Source organism: Dama dama, chromosome 11 (genome assembly GCF_033118175.1).
Source record: "Dama dama isolate Ldn47 chromosome 11, ASM3311817v1, whole genome shotgun sequence".
NCBI classification, from domain to species: Eukaryota; Metazoa; Chordata; class Mammalia; order Artiodactyla; family Cervidae; genus Dama; species Dama dama.
In genome coordinates, this window is record NC_083691.1 from 1,969,905 (window position 1) to 1,985,967 (window position 16,063).

Sequence of the window (16,063 nt, forward strand, 5' to 3'; positions counted from 1 at the left end):
GGAGACGCTGCCCGAGGCCCTGAGACTGGCCGCTCACAGCGGCTGCTGGGGCCACCCACTCCCATTTTCCAGGCAGAGGGGCCCCTGAACACTCCACCAGGCAAAGGGCCCTCCCGTTCAAGCAGCCGAAGCCAACAGGCTCTGTGAACACTAGACCCTGGCCCTCCGCTTGGCCCAGGGCCCCTGGAGGTCGCCGTCTGACTGCCCGGCCAGCACTGATGCTGAGGGGGCTCCGAGGCCTGGCCCGTCTCTTCTTCCAGGGGAGGGGATGCTGGCACCACGGCCGTGAAGGGAGGGGACCTAACCCAGGGGGGCTTCCTGGAGGAGGATGCACACATGCAGACACCTGACTGAGCGGAAAGGTATGCAGGACCCGAAGGACGGGGCAGGCGTGGCTCCTGAGGACCAAGCGACCCGGGGCGGGAGTCACAGGAGAACAGGGCCAGGCGGCAGCGAGAACCACATCCTGCGGGCACTGGGGACCCACAGAGGGTGGTGCCCAGGGAAGGGCAGTCCGGCTGGGCGGGGAGGGGGACAGCGCGCGACCCCAAGGCCCAGAGCCGACTCCAGCCCCACCCGCCCCCCCATCCTCCTGCTGGGAACCCAGACAGAACCCAGGGCTCGACTTCCCACCTTCGCAAAAGAAATCTGGGCCATGGGTGCCCCGGGCTGGGGTTTTTTTTTGTCGAGAAATCCGGTCTCCCCTCCGCCCTGCGGCTGCTGAGTCAGGAGCCCGGGCTGGGGGAGGGGGGGCCAAATCACAGCCCCTTCCAGCAGCATGGGCAGGAAGTGAGCTCGCTGAAGCCCAGCTACCACCCCGGGGCCCGGCCCGGCCCGGCCCACAGGACCAGCACCCCCACCACGGGACCAAGCATCCTCTCTGCTCTCCGCCCAGGAAGGGACCCGCCTGGGGCTGCGGACACCGAGGCCTGGGGCAGGACAGGCCGGGTGATGCATGGGACCCCGTCCTGGGGCACGGAGCAGGCTCGGGCCTGGGGATGGTTTCGAGGTGGAGGGGCGCCGGAATTAGGCTTCAGGGGCGAAGAACCCGGGGAGGGCAGGGCAGGCCCACCCGGCAGCGGGAACAGAGACAGCGAAGGCTCAGAGTTGGAGACTCACAATGCACATGGCCCAGCAGGGACCCCTCAGGGCTCCGCTCTGCGGGGGGCGCCTGCCTGATCTGGGGGAGAGGGGGGAGCTGACCAGGCCTAACCACCCACCCACCCCTCCGGCGAGGGCCCGTGAGTGTCACGGGCGGGAGTACGGGAGGGCGAGAGGGCGCCAGGGACGTCACGTCTGCTGACCGAGCCCCCGCCCCCCACCCGCGTTTGGGGAGGAAATGCTCTTTCCCACAGTTTCGAAAGATCCTCTTTGCTTGAAGGAAGAGAGGCACCCAGAATCACACCATTCCACGGCCTGGGGCCATGCTCGCTGGGGGTGGGGGTGGGGGGCGCCGCTCCCCCGAGCCCGCCCACCAGGGAACGCACGCTCCTGTCCAGGCCGCGAGGGGAGAGGCCGGCGCGGACAAGGCACTGAGAGCCCCCCTCCCCAATGAGTCCGCATCACGGCGGCACCTGCAAGGGGGCTCCCTTCCTGGTCCTGGGGGATTCCTGGGCCCCAGAAGAGTCTGGAACCACCCCTTCCAGGGAAACCCTCCCGGCAGGGGGGAGCAAATTCCCACATCTCCCCCCTACAGCCCGTCCCGCCGCTGGGTGCCGCGGGGCAGGCCTCCCACAGGCCCTCAGGCACCACAATGAGGACTCCGCTCCCCAACCTGCAGACGAGGACTCCGAGGGTCAGGGCGGCCCCCAGAACTGAAGGTTCACCCCCACGAGCACCCTGGAAGTGTCACCACCCTCCTCCACAGAGGACAAGGCCCAGGCTCAGAGGGACACGCTGCCCCAGGTCACTCAGCTGCAAAGGGCCGAGTGGGCACCCAGATCAGGCTCAGGAGGGCTGACCCCACAGGGCCACCCAGCCCGCACGTGGCTTCCCCAGGCTCCCGGGAGGAGCCCCACCAGGCAGATGCCCTCTGCCCACGCCACCTCTGCAAGGCGTAGAAATCCCATCGTCTCCAAGGAGGAGGTGTCCCCCACCCGCCTCAGCCACGGGATTCGGTTTTCTGGCCTCTGATGAAGGTACTCCCCATGGTCTCGGCACCAACAGGCCAGCAGCAGTGGGCACCTCCTGGGCGGGGCCATCCACATCCCTCAGCCCGGAGGGAAGGCCGCCTCGTGCGGGACAACAGTCACCACGGAAGCCAGCTGAGCCAGCCAGCGCACAACGGGCCAGGAGCGAGGTCAGGCCGGTTCTTCCCTGGGGACCCGCCACTGGCCCCTCGGGTCAGAATCCCAGACCCACCAGCTGGGTCCGGGCACTGCTGCCCAAGCCCACCCAGGAAGCCCACCCAGCACCTCTGGAGTGGCAGAGGGTCCCGGGCACGAGTAGGCTCAACAGGAGCAAACCCGGGCTCAACCAGCTGCTTGGCACCTGCGTTACTGCCAACGGATGGAGGGGCGGGCATGGAGCGGGGCCCCCCGGGCACAGAACGGGACGGGGCTGGGTCCCTGTGTCCTCCGTCCATCCCGCTCACGGCCCTTCCTGACCACACCGCCCTGCGTCCTCAGGCACCCGCAGCACACTGGGGTCTCGCCCAGACTTGCTGGTCCATCTCTGACGTGGACACTGCAGGGCTGGTGAGATGGACGTGCCTCTGTGTCCACATCCCGGCCAGCAACTCCCCAATGGCAGGACCACACAAGCCTTCCGTTCTGACCCCACGGCCCCCTGCTAGTCCCACAGCAAGCCCTGGATAAACCCTGCCACCCTGGCCTGTCCCGCCCAGCCCCTCCACACGGAAGGCCTGGGGCAGACAGCACGATGCGGTGTGCCCAGCCCGGGCACCCCAGTCTCCTGGTCTGCAGAACACTCGGGATTGGCGGCCCCACACCCGCAACCCGAGAGGCCTCAAGGGTCCGCTGGGCCTCTGAGCCCGCCTGCACCTGCAGATGGGGGGGTACAGCACGCAGGGCAGAGGCTGGCACCAGGCCAGCGGCTGGACTGCAGCCCACCGGCTCTCCACCTGAGCCCCAGGCCCACCCAGGCCTGACCCGGGAGCCCAGGACCCACCACCGAACGCCAGATGCCAGCACAAGGCCCAGCTGCACCCATGCAGGCAGGTGAGGGCCCCCTCGCCCCAGGCTGGGCAGTAAACCCCCAACCTGGGGCTCCCATGTCCCCCACACCCATCGCAGAAAGACCTCGGCTGGCCAGATACTCCAATGCCTCCCCCGCCACCCCGCAGCAGGCTGCTCCCTCAGTGGGTCGGGCCTGGGTCCAGCAGATGCGGCCTACAGGAGGCCAAGCCCAGGCCTGCCCTCGGCGCACTCTGCCCGGCCAGGTCCGAGGCACACACACTGCTCACCTGCGTGTCCCCAGCCCACTCCGCCCAGCAGGCACGCCCACACTATCACCCCTCCTCCTCCATCACGGCCACCCCCCACCTCAGCTTCCAGCAGAGAACCAGGGCAGGGCGTCAAGGCACGGGCCCGTGAGCCGGGGGGGGGGCACACCCACGGCCACCGCCCACTCCCCACCACGGGCCTCCGGGGAGGGGAAGAGGCCACCTCGCAGGACTGCCTGGGGAGAAACGCGCTCCCCGCCACCAGGCATGTGCAAGCCTCGCAGCTGAACCAGGGTCTCGCGCGCACACACACTTGGCTTCCCCACGGCCCCAGGACTGCGCCAGGAAGCCGGGTGGAGACTGGAGGGCGGGGGCCTATCTAACCCAGAGTTGCTAAAAAGAGCCAACGGGGAAGTAAAAATAGGAAATAAAAATAAAATTGCTCCAGCCGGCCCTGGTTGTTTGTGTAGGAAACAAGGCCTCTGCCGGCCCAGCGGGGCGGGCTCCACGCTGGGCCCCTCCCGGACGAGGAATGTCTCCCCTCGCCCAGCCTCAGCCGCCCCAGGCGGACAGCTGGAAAGGCCCGAGAGGGGTCTCGAGAGCCAGGTTCGGGTCTCAGCTCTGCCGTGACCGGCCGACTGACCCTGGGCGAGGGGCTGAGACCCTGTGGGCCTCGGACACGGACCCCTGCCCTGCCCACAGCTCCAGCCCACCGCCTCCCTCTGCCGGGTTTGCCCTGCCTGGGACCCCTCACCATCAGCAGAACGCTCTGTCCGAGGCGGGCGGTCAGGACGTGAGGGCAGCAGAGCGCCGTGAGGGAGCCGGCCTGGCTCTCTGCGAGGAAGCCTTCCGTGCCCTCCTTCCCTGCGGGCACTTGTAGGGTTAGCGTCAGGCTCATTCGCGCTAAAGTGTGCGTGACTGACCCCGGCTTCAAGGCCGGCCCGTTCTCCCAGGCTGCAGGATCCCTTGGAAGGGAAGACAGCCCAGCCAGAGGGCATGAGGAGGGGCTGGGGCTCCCTCATCTCACCGCCCCCCAACTCTGGCAGGGTGGGGACCCTCTGCCACCCGCCTCGTCCAGGGAGGCCCTCCCTTGCTGGGTCAATGCTCATCGACCATCTGAGCCTGCCCAGGGCGCCCGCTGAAAAGGCGGGTGAGCGCTGCTGACCATGAGTGTGGTCGCCACAGCGCGGGCCCGGGGCAGCGGAATGGGGGCCTTTTCAAAGCATCCTCGTCCCTCCTGGGGCCCCTTCCGCCCCCACCCCTGGGTCTAACGTTCATCTGACCCCTCCCCGAGGACTGGAACCAGCGGGAGCTCCAGGGGACTGGCCGGGGAGACTAGGGGGTGACATCAGCGGTCTGACCCAGGACCTGCTGGCCCCAGACCCCCTTCCACACAGCAGCCCGCAGTCTTCCTTCAGCGTACATCTGCCCGCGGGCCCCCGCCCCCCAGTCCTCGGGAGAGACCCCAGTATCCTGCACAGTACGCTGGTCCCTCAGGCCCCCTGCCCCTCGGACTGGCCAGGTCTCTCTGCACACACCCCGGGCGCTGCCCACGCCTGCCGCTCAGCTGGGCTCCGGGCCCTCAGGGCCCACAAGGACTGCGGGTCCATCTCTAGGCCGGACCTGTCCGTGTGGGCACATGCGACCCGCTCAGGCACACAGAGGCTCACACGTGCGCTCTGGCCCCGGAACCGGGCCACAGGGGTGACATGACCCCGTCTCTGCGCCCCCACGGGGTCCTGGCTCCAAGTCTCCAAGGAGAGTCTGGGCAGGATGGGGGTCCCTGAGGACAGGGGGCCCAAACACACCCCACTCACAGTCCTGGCCTCTCTGTCCAGCAGCCTCTGGCTCACAGACCCTGAAACGGCCGGAGCATGCGAGGTGGGGTCCCGTGAGAACAGGGGATGACAGGGCAGACCCTGGGGTCCCCTGGCCTCTAGGTCCTGAGGGCCAAGTCCAAGGGACCCACGGCCAGCAGGGACCACCCAACACGTGCACGTGAGCCAAGGACCACCAAGCTCCAAGCAGGGCGTCCAGATGGCTGGGACAGCAGTCATCTCAGGAACCAGGGAGGGATGCACGCGGGTGCACGTTCGTGTGTGGGGGGCCTGCCACCAGGAGGGGCCTAGGGTTAGCAGGGGAGGGAGGCCCAGGGCAGGCCGCCTCCAGAGCCCTGGAGGGTCTCCCAGCGAGGCCCACACGCTCCCCCAAGGCCACGCTCTGCCTGCCCCCATCCAGGCTCTGGAGCCTGGGCGTCCCTGGCTGCCCCCGTGATAATGACTCTAGCTTATTGGCCCCTTCCAGGAACAGCGCGGGCGCAAGAGCCATTTCGTCCCGCTCTGTCAGCCGGCTGCGAGGGTGCCCCGCTGCCCGTCAGGGGGACACGGGGACTGTCCACAAGCAGGGGGGTCGCAGCAACGAGCTGCGGGCAGGGCGACAGGGAGACACACATGGGAGCCGGCCTGTCTCCCAGAGGCCGCAGCCAGCAAAGGCCTGTGTGACCTTGCCCCTTGACCCTGGGACTGCAAGCGGGAAGGGTGCCAGCCAGGGTCAGAGGGGCGGCACCTGGACTGGGGGCCGGCCAACCAGGAACCAGAACTGCCTGCGGTCCTGCACCCAGACCGCGCCTGGTCAGAGGCAGCCCGCGCCCCATGCTCGCCACGGAGCCGGGAAGAAGTCGGCAGGCACCGTGGGAGCCCGCACACCTGCCCACCCTTCCAGCCTGCGAGGGAGGCCCAGCGAGGCCTCAGAGGCTCTCGGACACCCCGGGCTCTGCGGTGCACTTGGCCTGCGGCATCGCCCGTCCCCTTGGGCGCTGAACTGCACTGGGCCCACGGCGCGTGGGAGCCCACGGTGCGAACTCCAGCCAGCCTAGCTGCCAGGTGGCAGTGGCCAGGCACCAGGCTGCACCCACACCAAAGTCCTGATGCCCCCAAACCCGCCCCGCTGTGATCTCCTCCCTGGGTAAAAGGCACAGCCCCAGGCCCTCTTACGCTCAGGGCCAAAGCCCCAGACCGCTTCTGCCTAGTTCACCAGGCCCCTGCCCTGCTCACCAGCCCCTCCTCACACACAAGCCAGATGCCACCCTCCCTGGCCCAGGACCCTCCAACGGTTCCACCTCCCTGGGACAAAAGTTCCAGAAGCTTCTCTGTGCCCTCTGATTGCATCTCTACCCTTCCCCCTCGCTGGTTCAGCGCCAGCCACACAGGAGATGCGCAAAACTCTGGGTGGGAGGCCTCAGACATGTTAGTTAGACAGAACTAACATGCAAATCTGAAGCTGACTTCTCCCAGGCAAACTCCTACGCATCCTTCACGACCCAGTCTAGAGATCCCAACCCAGTGATGCCAGGGCAACCCGGTAACGCTTCTCCCGCGCCCTCTCTGCCTCCTGCAGTCCTCCCGCCACCACACTCACACCATCCTCCCCGACAACAAAGGCGGGCATGACCACACTCGTCAACCATGAGTGACCTACCCTGCCATGCTTTATCAGCCGCACTCTACAGAGAAGGCCCAGAAGGGCTTTAAGACTCTGGTCTAAAGTGAGACAAATGATGGTGCTGGGGTCCGTCCCTCGGACCCCGAGCACCGCTCACCATCCTGGGGGCTGGGCCTCACACAACCCTGCCACACCAGCGACCAGCAGGAGCCAAGCATCTGCAGTCAGACGGACGGAGGGACGGACAGACGACGGCAGGCAGGCGGGAGGTTAGCTCTGAGCCTCTCGCCCCACAGGCCAGGTTTCCACAAGACAGGCCTCAGCCGCAGAGGAAGGAACCAGATCTCAACACAGGGCATCACCTGGGGCTGAGGGCCCCCCACGCTGCATCCGGGCATTGGGTCCAAGGGAAACCCGGGTTCTGTCCAGCAGCGGGCGGCGGCGGCCTCTGCAGCACGCAGAGTGGACGTGGGGGGACAGGAACACACACCGCCCTGGCCCTGGCCTCAGGCTCCCTCGAGGGCTGCTCCACGCCCAGGAATCGGCCCGGGATAGACAGGCACACAGCAGAACTCCCCTCCCCTGGGAGTCGGGACGGACCCCCAGAGGGGGCATTCAATGACGAGGACTCTGAGTCTCAAGTGGAGGGAGCAGGGCGATGTGTTTTCGGTAAACACTAACTCAGCCCACAAACACTTTCCGAGGCCGTGGTGGCGCCTGCCGCTCTGCGTTCAGCAGCAAACGAGCCTTCTGGCCAAGCCCACCGAGGCTTCGGGGTCCCCCCACCCCAGGAGCAAGAGCCCGCCTGACCAGCGGTGTCGGCCAAGGGTCCCGGCGGGGAGCAGCACTTCCACCTCCGACGCGGCCCAACATCCTTCCTTCCATTTCACGAACGAGGAAACCGAGATAAACCGGGAGGAAGCAGCGCTCCAAGTCACAGAGTTCACGCAGGAGGGCGGGGCTCTGAGCACCCCCCGGCCGTCGCCGGCACCCACCTTGTGTCCAGGGACACAGACAAGGGAAGCGGGGAGGCCCTGGCTCCCCTCCCCACGTCTGAGACCCTCCGGCTTGACCCAGGAAGGTCGTGACCCACCTCGCCTCCGTCTGAGCCCAGAGCGGCTGGGCACTCGGTGCCCAAGGCCCCCACCTCCTGCCCTACCCCCCCCCCCCCCGACCTTGATCCTGGGCAGAAAGTCCGGGAGCAGGGGTGGGGCAAGGGCGGCTCTGCCACCCGCCGTGGACTCTGGCCCCAATCAGAGCTCTTTTTCCTCAATCCAGGCGAGGACGGGGTGAGTGAGGAGCCGCCAGGCAGCCCAGCGCTCTTCCAGGAGGCTCCATGGCGGGGGCGGGGCACCAGGGATGGACCAGGGATGGGGGGACAGACAGGCGACAGAGGAAAGGACCTCCAGCCGCTCCACGTGGAGAGGGGCCCAGCGCCGGCCACCCCCTTCCCCGGGAGCTGGAGCTGATGGACACTCAGGAGCAGGGCCAGCGTGGGCACGTTCCAGACCAGCACGCCCCAGGCCCAGGCAGCAGAGGGGACGTCAGGTCGGCAGGAAAGGGCCCAGAGGGGCTGCCTGCCGCCGGGCTGGGCTCCGCCAGGTGCAGGCCAGGCCCACTCCCGGCCCTCCCTCCTCCCAAGGTTAATTATTCCCAGAGCAGATGACCACACACCCCCCCATGCTCACTTGGAGCCTCGCCAGCACAGACGGGCCACTCAACCAGAGGCCAGCGGAGCAGCCTGGCTGTGCCGTCGGACCCTTCTGAAACCTCCCAGGGTGGGTCCTGACCCACCGCCCACCCAGCAGAGTCTAGTTTATCCCTTAAAGCCTAACAACATCACCTCCTCTTTGCAGCCTCCCTGACTTCCCCAGGCAGTGACAGGTGAGGCAACTGAGACCCGGAAAGGTTCCCAGCCAGGCCAGGGACACACAGCCTCCCCACTCAGAGCTGACACTGGTTCTCACCGACCAGCTCCGAACACGAGAAAGCCAGAAAGCAGAGTGAGCGGCTCTGAGTGCGGGGGAAGGGGGGTGAGGGTCACACGGTACTGAGCAGAGGCCCGAGTGCCACGCCGGGGCGATGGGGGCCCAAGGAGAATGCCAGGGGACAGGGCACGAACCGGCACGACAGAACCCGCAGGCCCCGCGCAACCTCCATCTGTAATGCTCACGACTCCCCCTCACGCCGCTCACCCCCAAACCGCCTCACCAGAACACCCCAGGTGAGAACCATAGCTGGGCAGCTGGGCCCACTGGGACCGACCGTCCGGCCCACCCCAGCCGACTTCCCAGCTCCCACAGCCCCGGGCCTGCCCCCTCAGCAGGGAGAGGACCCGGGGCCATTTCCTGAGGAGCAGTCCCCAGCTCGAGGGAAGGAGACCAAGGGCGAGAGGCCGACACTCCATTAGCCAGAGGGCCCCAGGGAAACCGCGGCAGGGGAGACGGGATCTGCCTGGACACGCAGCGAGCTGGCCAGAGAGGAAGCCGGACTGTCCACCCGGCCTGGGCTGCAGCCCTGCGGGGCGCGGGCGCTCCTGACCCCTGGAGGTGGGGTGGGCACGACCACCCGCCCGCCCAGGTGGGGCAACCGCAAGCGGGCTGAGGCGATCCCCCAAGAGCTCAATCAGGAAGTGTCTCCAGGACACACCTCCTCTGCCGCTGAGGGCACCCCAAAGCTGCTCCAGACAAAGCTGGGCTGCAGGGGTGCACAGCGGGCACTGTCTTCAAGAGGGATGCCCACCACCTCTCGGACCCCAGCACTGACCCTCATCAGCCAAGGCACCTTGGGCACATCTCTCAAGTTCCCCAAGACTGAAACCCCCCCCAAAACGTGGACCGCAGGGCCTCTGCGCTTGAGGGGGACGGTTCAGCCAGGTCACCACTGTGCCACCGCCGCCCAGCGCCCCCAATACCCAGCCTGGCCTCTCAGGGCTAAACGGCCGGCAAGGTGGGTGCTCTGGACACACGGCCAGGATTCTCCGGGGGGGGGGGGGGGAGCGCCAGGCTGGCCCGCCAGCCCCTGGACACGGCTCTGGGCGCGCCCTCCACGGTGCAGGGTGAGCTGCCACCAACTGCAGCTGCGGTGACTTCCCCCCCACTCAACCCCCGGCGCGTTCCTGGACGGCGTGGGGCCGTGCGCGCTCCCCGGCTGGCCCTCCACTGTTTCTCCAAGGCCGCGCTGTCACCCCACGTCCACGCCCAGCACCCCGTGCAGAGTGCCCACCGCCCCGCATTCTGCACACACACGAGGGAGCGACTGACCGGGGACAGCATGAGCTTCTGGAGGACACGGGCCCAGACGGGCAAGGAGGGAACTGGACGGGGACCCCAGGCGGGGGCTCGGGGCCAGCTGCCCAACTGGTGCCCGCTCCCGAGGGAGGGGCAGAAGGCAGCCGTCCATCAGGGGCCCGTGAGCGCAGCGACTCCGGCCACCTGGGCTGTCACCACCTGACCTCTGCCCGGGGCCAGCACGGACACTTAAGCTAAATTGGTCAATTACGGGCTACTTAGATCCGTCCCGGGGCTCCAGGCCTCCCTCGGCTCTGCGCGGCAGCACCAGGAAGCCGGTTGAATCAGTAACCTCATTACAGCCCAGCAGCCACACCCGGGGCCAGCTTTGAACTCCGCGGGGCGGATCCGTGGCCACTGCAGGATTTACACGCGGCTGGCCCAGGCCCAGCTCGCTCCCCCCTCTGTCCCCTCCCCTCGGCGCTGGAGGCTCCAGACTCAGGACAGCCACAGCCTCAGCGAGTGCCCGTCACAGCAGCCCCATGCCCTGCACCCGGCCAGGGAAACTAAGGCCCAGCCAGAGACCGTGCAGGTCGGATGAGCCCGCACAAGGGGGCTGGGTCCTCTCCTGGCCCCGTGCTCAAAGGATGGCACAGCTAACTCCAGCCCAGGGGCCCAGCCTGAGCGCCCAGGAAGCCACGTGGGGTCCCCACCCCCAGCCCAGGCCCACTCACAGGGGCACCGGCCACGCCGGGCTCCAAGCCCACCCAGGACCCTCCCCACTCCAGCCCCCGCCTGCCTTCGGCTCAGCCTCTGCACAGAGCTGGCGGCCGAACTCCGACCCCCACGGCCCTGGGGCCCCTCCCTGTCCCGGGGTCAACCAGCCGCCTCTCACACAGTAGCGCCCTCCCAGCGCAGGCTGTGCAGGCCCAGGGGCCAAGCCTCTGGGCGCTGGTCTCAGCTGACCCTGATCCGGAGGGCCCTCCCCCACACCTGTTGCAAGCCCGCCTCTCCGCCAGAGTCCGTGCCAGAACCAGCTCCAGCAGGAAGCCTGGCCGCCCCCACCGCTCACGCCCAGCTCTGCGGGGCGGCAGGGCCCGGCCGGCACCAGGCAGGTGCTCCCTGGGCGCCGAGTGGACCGGAGCCAGCCAGCAGACCCAAGTCCTTCTAAGGAAGACCTCGTGGGGACTGGGCTGTGTGTGCATGCACACCCTCGTGGCAGCGTGCGTGTGTGCGCTCGTGCGTGCACCCGTTCGTATACATGGATGTGTGCACGTGTGTGCACCTGTGTGCACGGACGCGTGGGGTGTGCAGTCACGAGCATGTGTGTGTGTGTGTGTTGGGGGTGGGGAACACGGAGATAAGCGAGGCCCCGCCCTGCCCTGGGGACCAGGTGTGGCTGTCCGCCCCCAGCACCCACCCGGGGCCCTGAGGAATTTGCTGTGGACACCTCCACCCTTCGGGGCTGAGGGTGAGGTCGGGGACCCCCGGCCACAGGGTCCTGAGGCTGCACCTCAAGCTGTGACCCAGCCGGTGGTTCTCCACCCTTGGCCCTGCCCTACCCCCAGCCACGGACAACCCGGGAGGAGGACCTTCCAGGGCGAATGGGAGAGAATGAGGACAGTGAAGCTTCAACCCCCATCGGTCTCCCAGAACAGAAGGCTCACCCGAGGGCCCAGGACACCTAAGAGGGCTCCCAGGGAGGCGGGACGGGGCACAGACGCAGGGCCCGCCAGGCAAGTGGTTTCTGGAGACGCCACCTGGGGATCAGGCGGTCGGGGCCCGTCCCAGGACCCAGGGCCCGACCGGAGCGGAGAAAAGGCAGGCAGAACCGCGCAGAGGCGAGCCCAGCCCGACGGCTCCCACCGCTCCACGGGCCCGTCCCTGCGAGGACGTCACGGGGCTAGAAACGCAGGCCCAGGGACACAGCGGGCACCCCGGGGATGGCGCCACCGTGCCTCAGACAGGCAGCACCAGGCCCTGGACGTGTCACAGGAGAGACTGAGAGACACGGGACAGACGGGCCCCACGGAAGGGCGGCCCTGGGCGGGCGCCAGGCTCGCCTGCCCTGCTCACCCAGGGACACAGTTCTCCGGGACAGACACACAGACACGCGGGACAGCCGGCGCAGGCGGGCCGGGGCGCGCGTGCGTCCCCACTCTCCCCTGCGACGGCCCGGGCCAATTTTATTTAGCTGCTTTCTGCTCCATTTCACGCTCATTCCGCTGCTGAGCTAGACAATTGCTCTGTAACTCTAGGGTGCAATTTCCCCGTCTGTGAGGCACTGGGGCACGACTGCTCGAACATCCCGCACCAGGCTCTCGGCAGGCGTGCAAGCCAGGCCCTCGTGCACCACCTCCCAGGGGCCAGGAAGCAGGGCCCAGCCGGGCTGCGGGGGCCCAGACCAGTGGCCGCGGCGGCGCTCCACGCGTGGAAGACGGGGCGGGGGCCGCCCTCTTTCCTGCGTCTGCCCCACGGCCGTGACAGCAGCAGCTACGCCTCTGCTTCATGGTCCTGTTTTGCTCTATCACTGGACACCCGGTCCCCCTCGTCCGCTGCCCGCTGCCAACCCAGACAGGGGACACAGGGAGGCTCTGACCACAGGCCGCGCCTCTGAAGGAGGCCATCAGGGAGACACAATGGACTGCCTTCCCCTGCAGCCAGCGAGGGCCGGCGTGCGCGTCCATTTTACAGATGAACAGTTGAGGCTCCGATAGGCCAGCAGGCAGGGGACACACACAGGAAGCAAGGACGGAGGACCTGATCCCCAGCGGCCCGGCCACCAGCCCACAAGAAGACACAGCCCACCAGGAAGGGGCAGCTCCAGGGTCCCCGGGGCACACCAGGTCACTCGAGAGGGTGCAGGTGGGGGGCCTGCGGAGAAGGAGAAGAGCACGGGAGAGTGAAGACGGAGCCGTCCCGGCGCGAGCAGGGGAGGCGGGGAGAGGGGAGGGGACCGGCCCCGTCCTCCAACCTTCCACAGCGTGCAGGACACAGGCCTGCCCAGCACACACCAGGGCAAAGGGCTCGAAGGGCACCCACCGATGGGCAGCAACCCCACCAGCCTCCGGGGCCCTCGAGGGGCCAGACCCCTGCCCGTACCTGACCCTGCCGGTAGCCAGCTGCCATGGGAACAGACCGTAGACCCGACACCTCAAGACCTGGCCACCATGGCCACCTACCGTGAACTCTGACAAAACCAGGAGCAGGTGGAAGAGGGAAGGAGGGTCAGGTCTTTTCCTGGGCCAGCTCAGGGGCCTCTGCCCCGTCCTGTGGACGGCGGCTGAGTCAAGCCCAGGAGCCCTCTGCTCCTACGGACACGCCGAGCTCAAAACCACCACCCGCTGCAAAAACAGGCCGACTGTGGAAAGAGCCCAGGTGAGCCGAGAAGGTGAAACCCTGCAGGCGGCTTCCGCAGGCTCAGGGCAGGCCTTGAGAGTCTTCACCCCCTACACACGCTACCCCCCAAGTCTGCCCCACCCCGACTCACCGAGGGCCCCGTCCCGATGCCGGATGCCACGCACACCCGCCCCATTCTGCACGCACAGTAATTCCACAACCAGCCCCCGGGGCCTCCTCTCCCAAGATGACAGACAAGGACCACCGCCGGAAACCAGCCCCCAGAGCCACACGGGGGCGGGGGCCGGGGCGGGGGTGAGCAGGGAGGCCAGGGAGAGCGGGAGGAGGGCCTCCTGGAGGAGGCGCAGCTCCCCGCAGGCCCCGAAGGACAGGCACAGCTGGACGAGCTGGTAGAGCTGGAGCCAGGCCCGAGCGGCCACCCCGGTGCGCGCAAGGCTGCCGGTTCAGCTCTGCCAAGCCCCAGCTCAGAGCTGCCCTGCCCGCCCCCCGGGGCCCTTCCCGAGGGTCCCCAGCACGTCCCACCGCATCCAGGCAGAGTGGGTCAGGGCTACGCACCCGGCCCAGGCACAGCGGACAGGCGTCCAAGTCCAGGCTGGCCAGGCGACGGCCACGGCCACGGCCACGGCCAAGCCCATCCGAGGGCTGTTTTTCTCACCCTGACACTTCCCCCGTCAACAAACAGAGCCCCCTCCGGAGTTTACCAAAACAAACGCCCCAACAGTCCCAGGGCCCAGGCCAAGACGGGACTGCCTCGGCAGGCCGGCCTCCAAGCCCGGCCTCCGCAGAGTCACGTGACCCTGTTATTTCGGGAGGCCCGAGAATGTGCTCTATTTTGGGTCCCGAGGGCTCTGATGTTACCAGATGCCCCTCACCCGGGCTCCAAGCTCTCCCAGGTCCCCAAGAGCTGCCCGGAGGGTGACCAGTGGACCTACCATCCTGTTACTGCCCCCTACACCCGTCCCCAGGCAAATGGGCCACAAGCAGCCAGGGGTCTGGGGTCTGAGACCTCGAGACCGCAGACTCAGCCTTCCAGCCCCATCAGCCAGCCTGGTGCCAGCGCAGGCCTTCTCACAGGCGCTGGTCAGCCGTGGGCAGCAGGGGGGACCGTGGACAAGTTCTTGGCCCCCAGATCCGTACCTTGGGCTCGTCCCTGCCCTCCCCTCACGGGGAGGCCCGGCAGCTGGGAGACTCCCGGGCAGGTAAGAGCAAGGACCCAGGCCTGCCACACCCCAGGCAGTAGGTGCTGGAAGGACCAGGCCCTCTGCCTGAGGCCCCGAAAGTGGACGGACAACCGTTAAGGGGCAACGCCGCCTGCCCAACTGCTCCAGGTCTGCCCTGGGCGGCCAGCCATGCCTGGCCAGGCCGGGCCTTCTGACACGCACCCCCCACGAGGGATTAGGCCGTGTTGACAAAAGGGCTTAGGCAAGTAGCCGCTTAAATGGACCTTCAACTCCACTGGACTTCAGAGCTGGTCACAAGCTTAGAAAAAAAATAAAGTGTAATCAGAGTCCAGGGCCGTCTGCTCAGGCCTGGGGCATGGGCTGCCTGGGAGGCCGCAGGCCGGGTCAGAGAGAAGCCCCCCCACAGCCTCCTTGCCACGGCGGGAGGACTGGGGGGAACATGACACCGGTCCAGGTTCCTGGGACACCTCTTTTCCTCCCTGTGGGGACCCCAGCACAGCCAGCCTGCAGCCGGGGCCCTCCACGGGCCCACTCCTAGGACCCTGCCAGCATGTCGGGGACGGGGACCCATCCGGCTCCACGTACCCAGGCAGGGCCCTGCCTCATCAGGGGGTGGGGGCCGGGAGAAGAGCAAAGACAGAGTCGAATGTTCTTATTCCAGTGGGCGCCTCTGTGTGTGTGTATGTGTGTGTACACGTGTGTGTAAGACTTTAATAGGCGACAGGAGAGGTTGTTGGCCTACACAGGGCCCCCCCCCACCCCAGCCAGGCCCAGTAGCAGCAAGTCACAATCAACTCAGCTTTCAGTCCACACACAAGGGTACCACCACGGGCTGGGGCTTCAAACCCCAAACCACCACTCTGTAGCCAGTGGTCTCAACCAGTTTTCTCATCTGCAAAATGGACGTGTGTGCCCGCCCTGGAGGCTCTGAGGAGAAAGGAGAGCGCCCAGCCTGGCGCCTGCGGAGGTCTGGACCATGCAGGGTCACAGGAGTCTTCTTAGACCTGGCGAACTTGGAAGCCCACCCCAGTCACTGTGTCACACGCCCCTCTGTGCGCAAGCCAGGAGTGCTCAGACCCTCACCCAGCCACCCCGGGAAGTGGGGCCAGCTCCACGCGGCTCCCCTCCACCTCCCCATCTCAACAAACGTCCCCGCAGCTGCGCCGCGTTCTGGCGGCCAACCGGGTGGCCAAACTGCACCCCAGGCTGCAAGGGGGTGGGCAGGCAGGAGCGGCAACAGACCGCGGGTTTCATTCATAATCAGCTGTTTTAATTTCCATTCAGCACAAATCCTTCACCCAGCCTGACAGCCCGGCTGCCGGCCCCACCGCCAAATTAATATCCTTCCCGGGCTCATTTATAAAGTCTCCCCACCCCCTCCCCCTCCCCTCCCTCTCACTGGTTCCCAAACCTGCGGGAGGACAGCGGGCTGGGGGCACCTGGCCATG

At 67.5% G+C, this 16,063-nt stretch overlaps 1 protein-coding gene across 4 annotated transcripts in view; it reads right to left on the reverse strand.

Moving 5' to 3' along the window:
• Positions 1–16,063, reverse strand: part of RXRA (retinoid X receptor alpha) — a 90,210-nt gene that overhangs the window by 73,323 nt on the left and 824 nt on the right. Inside the window, exon 1 of one of the 4 annotated variants that reach the window (XM_061154223.1) lies at positions 7,938–8,018. The exons of 1 other annotated variant lie outside the window; for it this stretch is intronic. The gene's annotated coding sequence lies outside the window, so the exon portion shown is untranslated. Of the gene's footprint in view, positions 1–7,654; positions 7,792–7,839; positions 8,019–16,063 lie in introns of those variants that run through there. 2 more of the 4 variants (XM_061154224.1, XM_061154222.1) reach the window with 2 other exon arrangements.